This window comes from Lissotriton helveticus, chromosome 7, assembly GCF_964261635.1.
Source record: "Lissotriton helveticus chromosome 7, aLisHel1.1, whole genome shotgun sequence".
Lineage (NCBI taxonomy): Eukaryota > Metazoa > Chordata > Amphibia > Caudata > Salamandridae > Lissotriton > Lissotriton helveticus.
This window is the reverse complement of record NC_136068.1, coordinates 896,567,016-896,586,679: the sequence shown is the minus strand read 5'-3', so window position 1 is coordinate 896,586,679 and position 19,664 is coordinate 896,567,016.

Sequence of the window (19,664 nt, the reverse complement as noted above, 5' to 3'; positions counted from 1 at the left end):
TTAAATATAATTATTTATAATATTTATTCCCAAACAAATATTTAATAATAACAAAATATGATAAAAAAAATTATTTATTTATAATTAAATCAACTAATTAATATTAATTAATTACTATTTATTTACTAATGATGAATATGTACCAAGCTATATGAATTAATTAACAAATTAATATTTATTCTTTACCAATTAATTCATAATTTACATTAATCACAAACATATCATAATTAATTATTTCTTTTTATTTACTCCCCACCCTTATCCCCTATTAACCCAACATCCCGCTCCTAAACATTAACTACAATTTATACCAATAACAAAGATGAAAATATTTTAGCACATTAGCTGTAATTATTTTCATGTAATTATTAATACATTTTTCCCCAATTATTTAATGAACTATAACAAAATATTATATATATAACAATTACTCTAAATAATGTAATTAACTAATTAATACTAATTAATTACCAATTAATTACTACATAAAATTTTATTACCAATTATATTAATTAATTAAATAAATATTAATATTTTATTTCCAATTAACTAATTAATAATATGTAATTACCAATTAATTACTACATAAAATTTTATTACCAATTATATTAATTAATTAAATAAATATTAATATTTTATTTCCAATTAACTAATTAATAATATTTAATTACCAATTAATTACTACATAAAATTTTATTACCAATTATATTAATTAATTAACTAATTTATATTATTTATTTTCCAATTAACTAATTAATAATAATTAATTACCAATTAATTACTACATAAAATTTTATTACCAATTATATTCATTAATTAACTAATTAATATGATTTATTTTCCAATTAACTAATTAATATTATTTAATTACCAATTAATTACTAATAAAATTTTTATAGAAATTTATATAAATTAATTAACTAATTAATATTAATTATTTCCCAATTAATTAAAATATAAAAATATTTACAAACATGTATAAATTAATTAATTATTTTAAATTACTCCCCACCCTTATCCCCTATTAACCCAACATCCCGCTCCTAAACATTAACTACAATTTATATTAGTATTACAATTTATTTATATTTTTTACCTTTTTTCAACATATTATCGATATTTTTTACTTTGACTATTAATCGATATTTTGTCATGTCGATATTTTTGAGTCGATATTTTTGGACTCGATATTATATTATCATTATTGTAATCGATATTTTTAACAACGATATTTTTGTTCTCGATATTTTATTATGTTCGATATTTTTTACTCGATATTTTGTCCATTCGATATTGTGGAGTCGATATTATGTCTGTGCACCCATCAGGGGTACAGGCGGGGGAGGCCCCATTCACTTCCACCAGGGGCCAACAACACCCCACCCGACGCCCCCACTCTGCATCCATACAGCTCCAAACCAGGCCTGCGACTGGGGTCTCGCACAGCGGAACACCCTGCCGCGCCCAGACAGCAACACAGTTTTGAGCACCAGGACAGAGCGGTGCTCTCAGGCCTGGCCCATGCAGCGCCAGCCGATTGTTCAGGTCCGCTCCGGGACGCCGGGAGGCCTACAGCCGCACTCCATGAGCTTTAAAACGAACCTGATACATGCACAAGGGGGATACAGTAAGTATGCACTTCCCCAAAGGGTCACAGGGCGCTCAGCGCATAGAGAAATGATGATGAGGATCCCGGGCCCGGAGCTCGTCACCTAAGCGCCCTCCATCTTAGGCTGCTAGCCACCACCCTTGTACTTCCCTATACTGTAGTATTTTGTATATATGATCCCTATTCCCATGATTGCTCCTGATATCTTGTTGATAGAGTTGATCTATGTACATTTGTTGAGTCTCTTGAACCTTGTACCAACTATGTAAAATGACTAAATAAAGTAAAATATTAAAGGAGTTAATTTCACTATCCTGTGTTGGCTCTTCCAAGGTATTGACCTCACTTCTCCTCACTTTACTCTGTGGACTTTCCTCAGGACTTTACTCATAAAGGTCTGCTTAGTCTTGTATTTTGTATGAGAAAAGTCAGTTGTGTGGCAAACGATGCCATGTACTTACGACAGTGTGCACCAATGATCTGCCAGATTATACTTGTGAAACCTCTCATGTGCTTGCTGCTGGCTGTCACTGGCAATAAAATCTCAGAGTCAGGACGATTCTGCTAGGTCTGCGAAAGGCTTTCCCTGGATGTTGCTCTCTTCCCTCAGATCAGTTGCACATTCTGACAGTAATAGCATTGTTGATGACAATGCTTCCTTAATCTAAGTCCTGATGCTCATTCATGTACTTCAGCAAAAAAAGATTTTACACGAGATACCACTTGCCCGCCTTTCTTGAGGACTTATGTAGAGGCCAATTGTTTGAGTTAAAGTCTCAACAGCTATAGCAAGAGTAGGCGCCACTGCCAGCCAGGTAGTGGAAATCTCTGCACCTTTTCACTCTACCCTTGCTTGAATAAAGGCCTGGATTCATTTCACTGTGCTGATGGAAAACTTCAAGAGCACTTCTACTGCCCAGAATCCACCAGTGTAATCACCCTTCCTCAGTCTTTAAAGAGCCTGGTGCAAACTATGTCTTATTAATGCTTCACAGATTCCTTAGCAGTGTGTTGTTCCGCACACAGTTTGAACGCTATTTAATTCATGTTCGTATCAGGAGTATCTTAACTTTAGAAGGACCATAAAAACTCTACTCTTCCCAGCAGCCCACTGGTGTTCCTGGTAATCTGGTCATCTCTGCCTTCCAGTTCCAAGAGGCCATATTTATTGAAAATGCTGCCCTTAACAGCATTATTTATCATAACCTAACATAACATAAGATCACATGGCATTCATTACTGAATCAAAATATGTATTATATCGTTGGATGAAATCAAAAATATTTGAGCACTTTATGGCAGTCGATACAGGGGGAGACCCATTCAGGTTTAATTCTAAAGAAGGAGAATGACATTGAAGGATAAAGAAATGGACCTATTAGGGTAATGGCCTGGGTCATTAAGAGAATTAGCGCGGAGCCAGGGAGCTGCAGATGTGGCTCAGGTTTTATTGCATCCCTTCAAAAGTATTAGCATTTTTTTTTAAACTGGGTTTTAATCAGGGGTGAATGATGGGTGCTAAGTTGATGCCTGGGCTACGTACCAGTAGTCGTCATTACTCTAACTCATATTCTTCCTTGTTCCAATGTTAGCAATGAGAGGTAGATCCCTCCTCCATGACAATACTTTCAGGGACTGTTGTGAGTGCTGGTCCCACCCACCTACATGGTGCATATGGAGGATAGCACTCCCAGCATCACTCAGAACTTACTGAAGTTCATCGATGGCTATCCATTCAGGGAGGTTGGGTGGGGTATATCAATGGGATGTTGAAGAGTGGGACTAGGACTAGGAGTAATGGAGATTACTGGTAAGTAATCCAGGCATTACTTCCACATCCATCTTCCTCATCCAATTTAAAACACTATGAGGAATTTCAAAGCAAAGAAGCCCACCAGCAAGTGCAGGAAATAACATAAACCCCCAAAATACCCTGATAACGCATCAACCACCGCCCACTGTCATTACTGCAAATCAAAACTATTCAAACTTTAAATGAATCAGGAAATCATTAACTGATGGACCACAACACCAAAATCCCCCCCCCACAATTCCCCAGACCCTACTGATAGTAATGGTAAATAAAGGTGTGATGGGACACTCAAGTGGCAGCAGACAAATCTTAGAAAGGGAAGCCTTCACTTCCACCTTTGAAGCAGCTGTCCAATCTTGGTTGAGCCACCATGTCTACCGAAAGAGGAACATCCACAATGGAATAAGCCAAAGCAAAGGTGCACATGATCCCTCTACTAATCGAAATTGCCGAAGTCTTGTGCTCAAGCCCCAACATTCCAAAGGTTAAAAACAAGTGATCAGATTGCTTTAAAGACTCAGAAGGTTCATCAATGAAGTGCCCAGCAACTCTTCCTCCGAGAAAGGACAAGAACCATCTTCTACAAGTAGTGACAATTAGCATAAACATTTGTAAGAAAGGAAAGATCCGTGAGAATTATCACTTTTTCAAGAACAATAGAGAGAATCAGCATTCTACAATAAAGAGCACCCAATTACCCGGGGGCGCTAGAGGGCGCACGAGCAGCATGGCCGCACCTTAGTGAGGCTCCTGCAGCCTGTGCCGCTATCCTGTACTTATCCTTCCTTCACCACCTCCAACGCTAATGAAACTCGCTGGGAAGGTAGGGACACACTTTTCCAGCACTCGCTGAAAGTTTGGAGGACTTCGGAGCAGGGATCGCAAAGATATCACCGTCGGAACACTTGACCGGCAGCTGCTGAGATACCGGCGGTGCGCAACGCTGGGCACGGCAGCTACGTGATACCGGGGCGCCCACGTGGTCAGAAGGCCCTGCTAACAGTGCGGTTGTGCTGAATTGCTTGCTCACAGAGAAGGGCCCAGTGGGATGGTGCCAGACACGCCACGGCCTGCCCTAGAGGAGCTGCCTGAATTGTGAGACGGACTGAATTACTTGGGAATAATTTGGAACTTAAGTGGACAGTCCGGAGGATTGAGGAGACACCAAGCTGGCGCTATCTGTAGGAGGTGAGGTGCGTCGGGGGACCCGAACTTTGTGACCGTCAACCTCTGACTCCCCCCCTGTAACCCAGTGGTGGACGACGTGGGAGACTGCTGCTGCGAGAGCTGGTAGTGGCGGGGAAGACGCGGATTAATCGGCGCCGGGGTGAGGGTGCCCGCACACTGTGCCGGACGGGCCGTTGGAGTAATCGGCGACGCTGCAGTGCGAATACCCATATGAGCAGGGAGTGACTATCGCCCCTCGGTGGTGAGGAAGACGATACGTGGTACTGGCGTCTGCCCGTTTGATGGCCCGTTTGTGCTGAGCTGATGGTAGGGAGCGCCATACAACCCTGTGTACGGTGGTAGGATTCATGAGCAAGTGGTGACAACAATCATTGCTGCAGTCTTGAAAAAAAAACCACTTCCCGCCACTGATCCCTCATATGTTGAGTGGTGTAAACGGTGACTACTGATGACTGAATGGCAGAAGATATGATCGCCTGCGGAGCTCGTGTGGGTGCATGATAGTGGATTATTTACAACCATACTCCGCTGGTACGCCCGAAGGGAAGGTTGGTGAATCTGTGTAGAGTGGCACTGGACCCTGTGCGTTGACGCCTTCTTCGTGAGGACCGACCCTGCCGATGCTCGCTGACTACTTCATGGCGGGGTGAGGGCTACTGAAGTGCACGGAGACCTGGGGTGCGTAAGTGTTGGAGGAAGAGAGGCACCTGTGGACGGTCACAGGTACATCTGCAGAACTCTGAACTGAACTAGTGGATAGCACGGAGGCGCACCTGTTGCTACGCTAATTTATGACGGAGGCTTCGGGATTGCCCGGCGGAAGCGGAGGCAGAGAACACAATCTCGTGAGGGCGAGGTCGAAAAAGGGCGTGGTCATGGGTCGACAGGACACTAGACAGCCGAAACTGTCCTTTGACTCTACCCATCCGGCGAAGAAAAATGCTAGACTGGAATCGGATTCAGGAGGCCCACACACCATGACAGCAGCGGGTGCCAGCCGCGACGCAGCGACGCCGGATATGCAACTCATACTGCAGGAGATGAAGCAGGGTTTCGCGACAGTGGTGGATAAGGTGGACCGTCTATCCTCCAGGATGGACGCTATTGCACAAAAGATGGACGTTCACGAGGAACGCATCACAGCGGCGGAGAGGAGGATATCAGACAACGACGATACTGTAGCGTCTCACGATGCCAGGCTGTCCAGAATGGACAACATCCTCTGGGTGATAGCTGCGAAGAATGAAGAATTGGAAGCACGCAGCCGCCGCAATAATGTACGAGTGGTAGGCGTGCCGGAATCGACAAACACGGGGCGGATGGAGGAATATGTGGAGCGGATTCTGAAGGCGGCGGTGGGAGAAGAAGCCTTTTCGCAGCAGTTCATTGTCGAGAGGGCGCATCGGTCTTTAGGCCCTCAACCTCAACCAGGATTACCACCCAGACTGATCATAGCACGGCTACTCAATTATAGAGACAGGGATACGGCTTTACGTGCTGCAAGAACCAAGAAACAACTGACCTGTGATGGAGTTAATTTCACCCTGTACCCTGATTTCACTCCCATGGTGCAAGATCAACGTCGGAAGTTCCTGGATGTGAAAAAAAAGCTTCGAAACCTGCAAATTGATTACGCTCTGCTGTACCCTGCAAAGCTCAGAGTAACACACCAGGCGAAACAACATTTTTTTGTGAATCCACAACAGGTTGAGGACTTCCTGAAATCTCTACGAAGAGAGCAGGGGCATCATCGAGCAGAGGGAGGCCCGTAAGAAGATGCAGACTGAATTCTCACTGAATATTGCTGGCATAGATTGCAGACTGGCCTGGGACATGTGGAGGTCATAGCGGATAATTCCTACTGCTTTGGCGACCTTGAGATTGTTGCATGCACTCTGCTGTTGTGTGTACAGGATACGGATGCAGTCGGCGTTTGACTTTAAGGTGGTAACGTATGCCAGGCGACACCCCCTTCTCTCGTAAACACCTCCATGGGGAGGCCTGACACGAAGTGCGAGATGGAGGGGGTGATGAAGTGCGTACCCTAGATGACCTCATTAGGGTGTGCCCCATTTACATTGTTTATTACACTGCAGCTCATTGGGGGTTTGCTAGCGGTGTCGAGGGAGGGGGGGAAGGGTTGCTGGAGAGTTGGGGATGCTTCAGTGGGAGGGGGGTGGGGGGGAAAGCCTGTGGTATGGATGAGTATAGCAACACTGAAAAGGGTGAAGATATGGTATGCTGGTATGCTGGCTGGTTGGGAGCGGGGGGGGTTGTTGGGGTGTTTGCAAGTTGTGGGGGGAGGAATGGGAGGCGGAGGGAAACTGGTATGGTTGGTTACTACAGTCAATGGTTGCACAGGTCTTTGCATGCCCGATGGCACTATTATTACGGGATGGCTGGAGGGTTGAAGAGGCGGGTGGATATGTGTTACTCTATAATTGATGCATACGCTTATGGCTGATAAATGTAAAAATTCATTGTTGATTCTGTCGTGGAATGTGAGGGGCATTAATGATGCTAGGAAGGGCAGAAATGTACTTGCCTATCTGGATAGGCATAATGTGAATATAGCACTGTTGCAGGAGACGCACTTTAGGCCACGGTTAGATCCCACTTTTGCTGGAAGGTGGGCTGTGGTTAGGAAATTCTCTTCCTACTCCTCGTACTCAAGGGGCACTGCTGTGCTGATCAAGAATTCCGTAGCTTTCCACTCGCTGGGGGAGATACTAGACCCCGATGGTCGTTTTGTAATAGTGTGGGGGAGATTGGGCACGGATACCGTAGCGATTGTGAGTTGTTATGCTCCTAATGTGGACACTCCAGACTTCTTCACGAAGTTATGGGGACATGTATTGGGGGTGGGAGCCACTCACGTTATCTGGGGAGGGGATTTTAATGTAACACTATACCCTGGAATGGATAGGTCAGATGGCTGCGTACAATATAACAAACAAGCACGAGATATGTTGGTAGGCATCATAGAAGAGGCTGGGTTAATAGATAGCTGGAGGCACACGCACCCCACACGTAGGGAAGGCACACACTTTACTTCGCACACCAATACCTGGGCTAGGTTGGATTACTGTTTTGTGACGCGGGGGCTTTCTGAAGGGTTGGGAACGGTAACACACTTGTCGAGGACTTACTCTGACCACTGCCCGGTACTGCTTTCCCTTGCTGTGCCAGGTCATAATAGGTTGAGACCACCTTGGAGGATGCTCCCTTCAATGCTACTGGACACAGTTTTTAGGACGGAATTGGGAGTTGAAATTGAGGAATTTTTTCCTAGGAATAAGGACTCGGTGGCTAGTGTGGAAATGGTGTGGGAGGCGTTCAAAGTCACGATCAGGGGGATTTGCATATCTAAGGGTGGAGGGGTGCTGAGGGATATACAAAGGACACTGGGCAAATTAGAACGGGAACTGAAAGCACTAGAACTAGGAATGGCAACAAGCTCGAACGCAGATATACATAAGAAATTTCGAGATACATTGACTGAGTATGAGGCAGAAGCGCTGAGAGAGGTCAACTTTAAGGGGAAGTACTGGACAGCGCGACAGTATTGCGAGGGGGAACGGCCGGGCAAAGTGCTGGCAGAGGTGACAAGGAAGCCGCGATTCAGCTCCAATGTGTTAGAAATTATAGCGCAGGACGGTACACGGTGTATTAACACTGGGGACATTCAGCAGGAGTTTTTGTCACATTATAGCCACCTTTACACTTCACAGCAAACTGAGGCAGTTGACATGGGTGGCTTCTTGGATGACAATGCACTATGTTGGATCAGTGATGTCCATAGGGCGTTCCTTAGTGCGCCGCTAGAAATAGATGAGATACGCGATGCAATAATGTCACTGTCTAATAGTAAGGCGACGGGATCAGACGGACTCCCTGCGGAGTTCTATAAATGTTACATAGATATCATGGCACCAGTCCTCCGTGAAGTATATGTGGAATCTTTGGGCGTAGGTATGCTGCCGGGATCGATGCGAGAAGTGGTTATTACCTCTCTGTTAAAGCCCGGAAAAAACCCGACGGATACGGACTCCTATCGTCCGCTGTCCCTCATAAATTGTGACGCTAAAATTCTCGCTAAAGTCCTCGCGACGCGCCTTTCTCTTATAATGACTCAACTGGTTTTACCTGATCAAGCTGGGTTCGTGCCAGGTCGTGCAACGTCGCATAATCTTAGGACGCTATTCTCGTTGATTCAGACGATCGCCCCTGATATCCCTGTCGCCGCCGTGTTCCTTGATGCCATGAAAGCATTCGACTCGGTTGAATGGAAGTACCTCTTTAATGTTTTACACAGGATGGGGTTCCCGAAGATGTTTGTTAACTGGGTAGAACTGCTATATACCGCCCCGACGGCCAAGGTGGTTACTAACGGGCTACTATCTTTCCCGATACCTATAACTAGAGGCACTAGACAGGGGTGCCCTCTCTCCCCATTGCTTTTCGCCATCGCGATAGAGCCGCTAGCATGTCGCATCCGACAACTGCATAGAGACAGCGCGTTTCGTTGCTACCAACGCCAAATTGGCATATCCTTGTATGCGGACGACATCACGATTTACGTGAAAGACCCGCAAACTACTCTTAATCCTATATTAAGAGATTTCCTGGTTTTCGGACGAATATCGGGAATCCAGATCAACTGGAAAAAATCTCAATTTTTCCCTCTCACTGGTGCGGTTCACAAATTTCAGTTGGACTATCCATTGGAGTGGTGCGATACGGATCTTAAATATCTGGGAATACAGATATCGTTGAGCAGGGAGGAGACACTGAGGATGAACTACGGGGTTGCTGTATCGAAATTGGCGGATAACGTCACACGTTGGAAGGCACTGCCATTATCAATGGCAGGGAGGGCGTCATTAATAAAGATGGTGATACTCCCGCAGTTCTTATACCTATTTCAGAACGTTCCTTATTTCCCTGGTGTTTTTTTTTCTCAAAGAACTGAGGTCGGAACTTCTTCGTCTTTTCTGGGGGGGCAAACAGCCGCGGGTGTGCTGGGACATTATCACCCAGCCCTATGAGAAGGGAGGTTTTGATGTCCCTGACTTCGAAATCTATTATGTAGCTGCACAGGCACAGTATGCCTATCACTGGATTAACCCCACGCCCTTTATGCCACAAGTCGCTGCAGAAGACTGGATCGCACGTCCTTTGCCGCTGAGTGGCTTAATACACGGTTCGGTGCGGGACATAGACACGCCATTCACTACGGTGACGTGCACCGTAGATGCGTGGACTCGCATTGCGAGGACTCTCAATACCACGCAGCTATATTCACCTGCTATGCTCCTCACGTATCACCCTGGTATGCCGCTTCTGCAGGAGGCGGGATTTCAGCTGATGTGTAAGCGCCTCAAGATTGCCAAGTGGGGAGACATGTTCATCGAAGGGCAGTTTCGTACAAGGGAACAGTTATTTCAGGGTGTTGAGCCCACTCCTCTAGAGGTTTTCTATTATGTTAGGCTTCGGCAGGGGCTGAGAGCGCTCCTGTCTGACTTCCCGAAGGAACCCGAAGTGGTGTTGCCACTACACGCAATGCTGGTGTCCGACGGCCGCCATCTTGTATCCAGATTGTATAACAATATTAGATTACAACATCAGGGACCTGAGAGTTCCGCGCGTAGACAGTGGAGCGAGGACTTGGGTAGGCCTATCACTGACGATCAATGGCAATATTGTAGTGCCATCACAGCTAGGATCCCAGCTAGTAGCAGGCTGAAGATTATTCACTTCAAATTTTTACAGCGCTTTGATTATACACCTGTTAAAAAGCTGCGGTTTCGATTGGCGGACAACGATAAGTGTGAACGCTGCAAGGCGGAGGGGGCGGGATTTATCCACTTAGCATGGGAATGTCCTTGTGTATATGAATATTGGATGGCAATACAAGATGCGTTGCAGACCATGACTGGAGGGATGATCGTTAGTGATCCGTTAATAATGCTATTAGGATACACACGGGATATACCTAAGACAGTTCGCAGGTTTGTAGAGATTGCGCTACTCTTAGCCAAAAGACGTGTGGCGTGCAGATGGGGCAGAGGGAGGGCCCCAAAGTTTAAGGAGTGGATGGCAGATATGGTTTATTGCCAGGACCAGAACAATGTGTATGCAGAATTGCTGCCAGTGCGCAGTAGGCCATGTGACATCTGGGGTCCATTACAGAGCTACCTGCTGAAAGAGGCGGAGGCCTCAGTTGACTCAGACAATGACAGTCAAGAGTGAAGGCTGCAGCGGGTACCCTGCCCTACTACTAATGATGCCCCTTAGACTCCTGTATGGGATATGGTGTACAGCTGCCCCTGTACACAAGATCACCCCATCCTAACTGATGACTGCTATAGGTGATGATTGTGCCACCATACGAAATAGGGAGGGTGGTTTGGAATGACAAATATGCAGAATTGTAGATAGACACTGTCTCCCTGATATTTGCTGATACGCACATATATCGTTTGATGCCCCTCAATGGAGGACCACACTGATGTCATGTATCACTATTGTATACCCGATGGGACATATGATGAAGAACAACTTTCGACTTGTTATATGCATGTATCTGACCTGCTCTGGCCCTCTGGCCGCCATATTTTGCTTTTATGTATGTGTAAACTTGGGACTGCGATGTGGCCATGTGTAACCTTATTGACTGTCGTTTTATCTTGCTGATTGTCAAGAAAACTTTATAAATAAAGATTAAAAAAAAAAAAAAAGAGCACCCAATTACCCATTGAGTTGAGCAACCAATAAGACAACTTCGTAATGTGGAATTTCCAGATCATAGTAGAAAGGGGTTAAATTGGGCAAACAGGAGAATCCTACGGTTCACTGAAACTCCACATTCTCAAACTCCAGACCAAAGAGGCCAGACTACTAGAGTCCTGCAGTAAGAATGGAGATGGTAGAAGAGTGAGGGTGCAAATTGAATGAGTTGATAATGCCCCCACATGAAAAACAACGAGTGCCTTGGTTAGAAAGGGACCACCAGAATGAGCACTATTGAGCCGTTCCGAATGATGGAGTGATGGAGTTTGGAAAAAAGTCATAGACATTTTGGGGGCAAGGAGTAGATAGGTGTTTCCAACCCCCAAGATGTCAGAAGTGGCAGGTCGGAGGAAATGCTTGAGACTACTGTATTTGCCTGAGAGGCAAACAGATCCAGAGTGGGACTCTCAAATCTCCTGTGATTTGCTCTGAATACACGAGGACAAGAGGTCAAGTCTTGTGAGATAGTGAAGACACTACTGTGTCTGTTTGTCTGCATTTTGTACGGTCGTCAGATGTGTACTGCCCTCAGAGGAGGCAGTTATTGTCTACCAAACATCCCAACGGTATCAGATAAATGGGCAAAACCTTTTGAGGGCTTTGAAGACCTCTGGCAAATCTCTTCTGTTGGAGAATTTCTGGCATTCCAGGAGAGATCATCAAGCCTGAACTGAAATGGCATCCAGAGTGGTTCACCATCTCAGTGAGCAACTCCTTTTAACAGATGACAAATGCGCAGCCATCACATCATCTGTGAGTGAGAACCTGAAGCTACAGGAGGAGGATGGTTGTACAGTTGAGAAGGCAGGTCTTAATGATCAAGAAGTGATGACAATAGAGGATGCATATAGGAACACACCCACTACACCAGGAAGACTCATGCTGCCAGATTCTCTTGGATATTTAGCCAAATCCACAGAAACTGAATTCCTGGGCAACGGATGCTTCAACAGAAACAGTAATGTCTCTGCCCTGACTACTGGGAAATACACTTAAACCCAGATCTGCCCTGTATCGAGGTCCAATGAATGTCCTGTTCTTAGAAGGAACCCTATTGGACTTTGACAGATTGATCAGCTATCCATGATCTGCCTTTTAAGACTGAACTCCCATTAGACTCTGTTTCACCATTTCCACAGAGGTAGCAGAGTCTACCTCTGCAGGTGGAATAGGGACACTGTCAGAGCCAGAACTTTCATGAAGACCCTGGGTGCAGATCTGGAGCAGATTGGAAGAACTTTGAATTGTAAATGGAGCTCCTTAACAGTGAACTGGAGATAATGTTAGCACTGCAGAGGTATTGGTACATGTAAGTAAGCATCATTCCAATCAAGAGTCACCATAAAGTCCAATTGAGCCACTAGGAATAATGCCCAGAGCAACCAATAGAACACCCACTGGTTCATAAACCTTTTATTGATCCCAAGATGAAATACCCCCAAGATCTTGGAGACTAGGAACACAATTGAGTACACCACCTACCTCTGAGGTGAAGGGATGTGCATGGTGGCATAAATACTGCAGTGTCCTGGTGAAGACAGCCTTTTCTGAGAGGGAATGTCACGCCTGATTCTGGAAGAGGTGTTGAAAAATATATGACATAACTCAGGAGATCACTCCAATCACTCACTTGTCTGAAGTAGCTGCTTCCATACCTGTTGAAACATTGCATTGTGCCACAAAGTAGACACTGGCGTCCAATGCCGGCATGGTTAGGAGGGCTAATTCCATTCTGGAGATGCCTATTGTTTCCTGAATGTGTATTTGGCTTTCCCTTTTCCCAGCTACTGTGAGCCTGGGGAGCTTGGGGGGGGAGGGGGGGACTGCTGACAATAGAAAGTTTGGCAAAAGGAGAATCAATGATGACCAGAAAAGGACAAACATCTGGGTTGTTGCTTGCTTATGGATTACAAATTGTTAACGTTTTTGTAGACTGTGTGGGCATGGTCCTCCACTTCCTTTTCAAATATTTGAGATGCCTAGAAAAGCCCAAGGAGTGCTATTGCTTTTTGTGCTGCATGTTTGCACCAGTCCTTAAGGAGAAGTTTGCAGTGAACCACTATGGACGTGCCCACTGCCAAAGCAATAAACACTATCAAAGTATTTATCAGACAAAAATTCTAGGAGAATGTTAGGAGTGCAAGCCTCTTTATGACCCCTTGAGTACAAGGTGGAACTGGCATTCACAGCATTTACACTCTAGAATCCCTGTCATGGAGGTGGGTTCCATCTTGCATTGTTTTAACTGGGACGAGGGAAGTAAGGTAACGTATGGAAAATTCCATAGGTGGTGAAACGTGTGAAAACGATGATTAAGGCTCAGTAATATGAAGCAGGAAGTTTGAGGGACCACTGAGGAGGATGATGAAGAGCGGCGAGGGTGTCAGGGAGTAATGATTGGTGGAATGGTCCAAATTTCAGAAGAATAGACAGAAGTTTCCTACATTCAGCACCAGCCACAGTCACACAAGACTGACGACTTCACAGCAGTAACCCTGACGGTGGAAATTAAAAAAAAGTAATTTCATGCAATTGCCAGCATATGACTACATTTGGACACACAGCACTAGCTATTTAGCACAGTGACATGTGTGGAACATTCAGAATTTTAGCCATTTTGCTAAATATTCATATTGTACCCCATAAGACATTCGGACGAGAAAGCTATTAATCTGGCCTGGTAATAAATTACCAGGCCAGATTAAAAGCAAAAGGCCGCTTTATCAAGAAAGGCATGCAGCTGACACCTTAACAATATTACAAACATTGAACGAAACTCCACCACACTAATACAATAAATAATGTGGGGGGTAACATAGATTAATGTTTGGCAGCCTATGAAGTGGCTTTGAACGTTCACAGGGTCTCATAAGAGTTCTGGAGAGGGGTTGGGGGTAGTTTATGGCAGTACATGCCCACTTTAGGGACAGACACACTCCTTACATTAGAGGTGGGGGACCAGACTAACTACACTGCCATGAAGACAATGTTAGTCAGTAATTTTGAGTTAACCCCTGAGATGTACAGGCAACAATTCAGCGCCAGTCACAAACTCTCTACACAAAAATGGGTGGATTTCTTGGACGATGCTGGTAAGACACTGAAGGGCTGGGTGAGGGGCGGCAAAGTTAATGATTATGAAGGGTTGTACACCTTATTTTTGAAGGAGCAATTATTTACACTTGTTTTCCAGAGCTGCACCAACACCTGGTTGATAGCAAGCTTACTGTCTCCAGGAAGCTTGCTGAGGAGTTGGACCTCTGGGTAAATACGACAGTGGCCAGAAAGGTATTCGGGGGGAACTCCCAAAAGGGAAGTAGGGGTTCCCACCAGAAGGAGGAGGGGGAGAGAAACAGGAGGGGGAGAGAAAAAGGAGTTCTCCCCAGGCTCCCAAAACAACTCACAGTGGAAAGCGTCTGGTTTACATACCCAATTTGGTCACCAGTAGAAAACTTATCCTGGCAAAGGTCAGCAGGCCAGTACTCCCACGTGCTATGAGTGCAGTAAGTATGGGCACTAGAACATAACATAACCTGTGTATTTGTAAAGCGCACGTTCACCCAGAGGTCTCTTGGCGCTGAATAACAGATGTTCATTGGTACCCAACTCAATGGTACTACAAAGCGGATCCCAAGTGTTCAAAAACAGTGGTGGCTGGTGACATTTGAAAGTGGTGGGCATAACATTATTGTCGTACTGTACCACAGCGAGCAAGCTCGAATAACCTACTGGGGGTTCTCCCCCAAAGAAAAGTTTGAAAAAAAGAGTGGACAAACAGTGCATTTTTAGGCACATTTGAGGAAGCAGGAAGGTTAATAAAGCAATTAGTGCTGGTCCTAATCTGCCCTCACAGGCTTATCTACAAGTTCCTCATCTCAGCACATCTTAGACATTGATAGGCTGGCCACCCAACCCTACTTGCAGATCTCACCTTGTTTAATGGTAATTCCTGACCCTCGTCCCCTTAACAAATTCTTTGAAGCAACCAGCTGGTTGCTTGAGTACCATAAAAACACAATACACTTATTACAAAAATAAATAAACTGAACAGTAATAGAGAAACACAAAAAGACACATCATAAGCATTTGAAGACCGGGGAAAGAAACACAGATGAGAAGTCAACTCCATAATTTCAGTATTCTGTTTAGACATGTGAATCTTTAAAAACACTTTTCCTGAACTTATATGCTCTGTCTCTAAAAGATACACTGCAAAGGGGAACACACTATTATATTACGTATCATGCAATCTTTAATGGGACACATTTACAATGTAACTGTCCATTTTGTATTTCAAAGCCTTAAGTGCCAAATTAAAAGCCACATTTTGTTACCACATTTTGAACCATCTCAGACATTCTGACAACTTTCGAAAAGTGGAGTGACAATGCAACTGCTTGTGCTCGCCCAACTAATTTCAACCATTTATGGGACTCCTACTACTAGCTAGGACAAGACCAGGGCTTCAGAACAAAAGGAAGCTTCGAGCAACCCTTTAACGCAACATACAATACATGGTGGTAACCCTCGTCTTGACAAATCGGAAATCTACCACTCGGTCGGCAGCACGTCACCTACTGAGGCCTGCTTATTGTAACCATTTAAAATCTTCTTTAATGCATACTTTGTAATTATATAATGTACATTTTTAAAACAAGATATGTTACCCTATCTCACAGTGTGAGTATATTATGCATGCACACTGAATTAATAAAACAATAAGCGCTGCAGTACATTACTTTATGGCAGTATGGCGTCCTTCACAGTGCTTGATGGTGTACTGGGAGCTGCAGTACTTCACAACAGTGGCTTCAGTCCCCAGTGCGACTCTAAGACCTGCTACAGCTCCTAGGAGATTCTTGGACTCTTAGCACCATGTTGAGGATGTATGTTTAAACGAGAGCCTCTGAGGTGGCCTGATGGAGCTAAGCGTCGTGAGGTTGAATCCTCTTTTCTCTGCTGTCAGAGCAAGGATTTTTGACCTTCTTTACTAAGACATGTTGGTCCTGAAAGGGTCTGCAGTGGCAAACTCTAAAGCTATTAGATTTGAATATAAAATAAGCAGAGTTTTATTAAATGCAAGTCATAAACTTACGTAACACTTGCAGTGAAACCACAAATCAATAAAGATTCGAGAACTAATTATACAAACAAGAGGGTGGCATAATACATGACGGCACAATAAAATTAAAGCTAAATAATTTCAATGGTTACCAATAACTATTTACAGCTACTGTCAAGGAAGTAATAAATGACTTAATACCAGATATTATTTACATTCCAAACCTTCACACTTTGCTTCTTATGAGATTGGAGGCAATCTGGGATGGCCAACATGGATGAAACAAAAATCTGTTAAAATCAAGCATTGTCTTTTATTACGTGAACAAATATCATAGCCTAGTTTTTCCTCTGCAGTCTGAAGATATTGTCCCAACTAAACCAGTTCTCTGAATGCAAGCAGCTAACATTGTGTTGGTGCAAGCCTGCAACTGATCAGGCAACTTGAGTAACTCACCTTCGGGAGAGCGGGAGCACCTTTTTTAATTGTCTGCATTACCTTGAAATACCATAACATAGCCAATCCTATTACCTCAACTGAAATAAATGTAGGTAGTTAAGGAAAGTGTAGTGGTAAATGAAGGGAAAGTTTTAGGCTTGGGATAGGTGGAAATGTGAGGGCATAAGGAAATGTTTAGGGTTAGAGGTGAGGAGGAGTGATTGGAGTGTGGTTAGGGCAAGTGTTAATATAGGGGACACGATTAGGGTTAGTGTCACGTAGCTTAGGACTAGTGCTAAGGTAAGACTATAGATATGGGTAGATATGAGTATACGGGAGGGGTAAGTGCCACTATGAGCTAGTCATTTGTTGTGAAGTGCGGGGCCTTTGCAGCTTATCACGTGTTGTGCACAACTCAGGTTAGAGCGGCCTTTACCTGCAGTCTTTCCAATTCTTTAGTCGTCGCTTTACTTCCAAGTCAGCCTAGGCTTAGGAGGGGTACGTAGAAACGTGGTTTAAGAGCTGCAGTGATGCCATCTAAAATCGGAAGGTCAAAGCCCTGTAACTCATGAAAGAGGGGATCATTATTGTCTTATTATAATGATGGCCAGTCACCCTCTCCGCCCTCAGTGAGGTACATTACAGATCGCACAGAGGCTACTGCTTCATGAAGCAGGCCGTGAGAATGGCGAAGGCACATAAACGTGATGAGAGAAATCACCACATGGCTGTAATAACCGGATGAAAAAAGAAAAGGTCAAGAAACAAGCTTTAATGAGGGGCGCTAGTGGCACACTAGCAAATGGTGTCCTTCGTGTAAGGCTCCCGCCGCCCAGCGTACATTATCCTGAATAAAATCCTTTAATAGGTACTTTTTGGGGATTGTACCTGCAGGCTTGAGTACCATAGATCCTCCGGCGCACCCTGGCCGAGTGTGGATCGGAAAGATGCGAGCTGGAGAACAGGAGCTGCCAGTTAAGATTTCCCGAGCCGACCCTGTGGAGAGTGTTGTAATGGCGGCCGGCGGCACCAACTAGGCAAGACCGCGGCTTCCCTGGGCCTTCAACGACGAACATCCAATAGCAGCGAGAAAGGCCGTCCGGGTCCGAGGATTGCCTGTGCGGAGGCCGCTGTGAGTCACATTCATCCCTCTCTTCACCCCCCTTGGGGGGAACACCCGACCATCTAGAAGTTGAACAGGGGGTCTGCAGGGAGGGCCGGAGGGGGGCCTGGCCAAGCGGTTCTCTTCCCGGGCGTGGTGTGCCCCCCCTCCCATTCCCCCCAGGCCACTCCATCAGTATCGGGGAGGCATCGGCCCGATTACCTGCCTTAGGGGGTCCTGGGAGCATACAGGACCCGTTACGACATTGAGAGGGTGCATTTGGAGGCAGACTTTTTTACGGCTCGGAGGAAGGAAACCAACGTCGGGACAGACCCGCGTTGCGGAACTACGAGGCATTGGGCAAGTGGAACTTCTGTCCTGTGTGGCGGAGTGGACGGTGGAGAGAGGTGTCAGGGGAGACCTAAGAAGACGCGCTGTGGTCTGGTGATGGCTGCGGTGGTGGGGCGCGCACGGGACACTTGCCACTTAGCTATAACTGCCGGTGGAGAAGAGCGGCTGGAGGTGCTTGTGGGCCGCTGTCCTACTGACCCCACCTGAGGGGGGTGTCGGAGCGCACTGCAGTGCAGAAGAAGTTATTGAGCCCTGACCCACCCGATTATTCCACGGCATCCCCCACTCCCACCCACCTGTTTCTCTCGCTGCCTCCCGACTGTCCTTCTGTCCGTTAGCTCTACCGGATTGGCTAGGGGTCACCTGGTAACGTTGGTGGTGTTCTGACCTACAAAAGGGGCACGGAGGACCTCCCCCCCCGGGACAGAGTCAGATCCCTGGTGCAGACCTAGTTCATGCTCCCTCATTTCCCTGGCGGCCTCCCCCTCTACTTCTTCAGCTGATGTGCGACCTCAGCTGTGGAGTCTGATCTCTAGGACTCTACAAAAGTCGGCTGACACACACGGATTGCTGCGACCACGGGCAAGCCGGACGCTAAACAATCGAAACTCACGTTTGAGGCTGCAAAGAGGGGGACCCGCGCGAGTCAGGACCAGCAGAGTCTCGCAGGGGCCAGCAGAGCCACTGGAGGGTCCACTGAACCTGCAACTGATCTACAAGATGTCCTTCGTGAAGTCCATCAGGGATTTGCCACGATTGCGGATAAGGTAGACAGGCTATCCTCAAGTATGGATGGAGTAGTTCAAAAGCTGGATGTTCATGAAGAAGCAGAACAACGCATATCGGATACAGATGATACCACGGCGTGGCACACCTCACAGCTCCCCAGGATGGACAACCTGCTGCGTATAATTGCCGCTAAGAACGAGGACTTGGAAGCGAGGAGCAGACGCAACAATGACTGTATTTTAGGTATTCCGGAATCAACAAATACGGGCAGGATGGAGGAATATGTGGAAAGACTTCTGCTGGCGGCGATTGGCTCGGAAGCCTTCTCGCTCCCATTTTATAGTGGAGAGGGTGCATCATTCGCTGGGTCCCAGGCCTAAACCTGGCACTCCTCCCAGACCCATCATTGCCCGATTATTGAACTACAGGGACAGAGATGTGGCCTTGCGGGCAGCCCGCAGCTCGAAATCGCTCACATTTGATGGCAATTCCTTTACCATATATCCTGACTTCACCCCTATGGTCCAGGAGGAGCGGACGAAATTCCTGGATGTTAAAGCTAAGCTCCGTAAACTGCAAG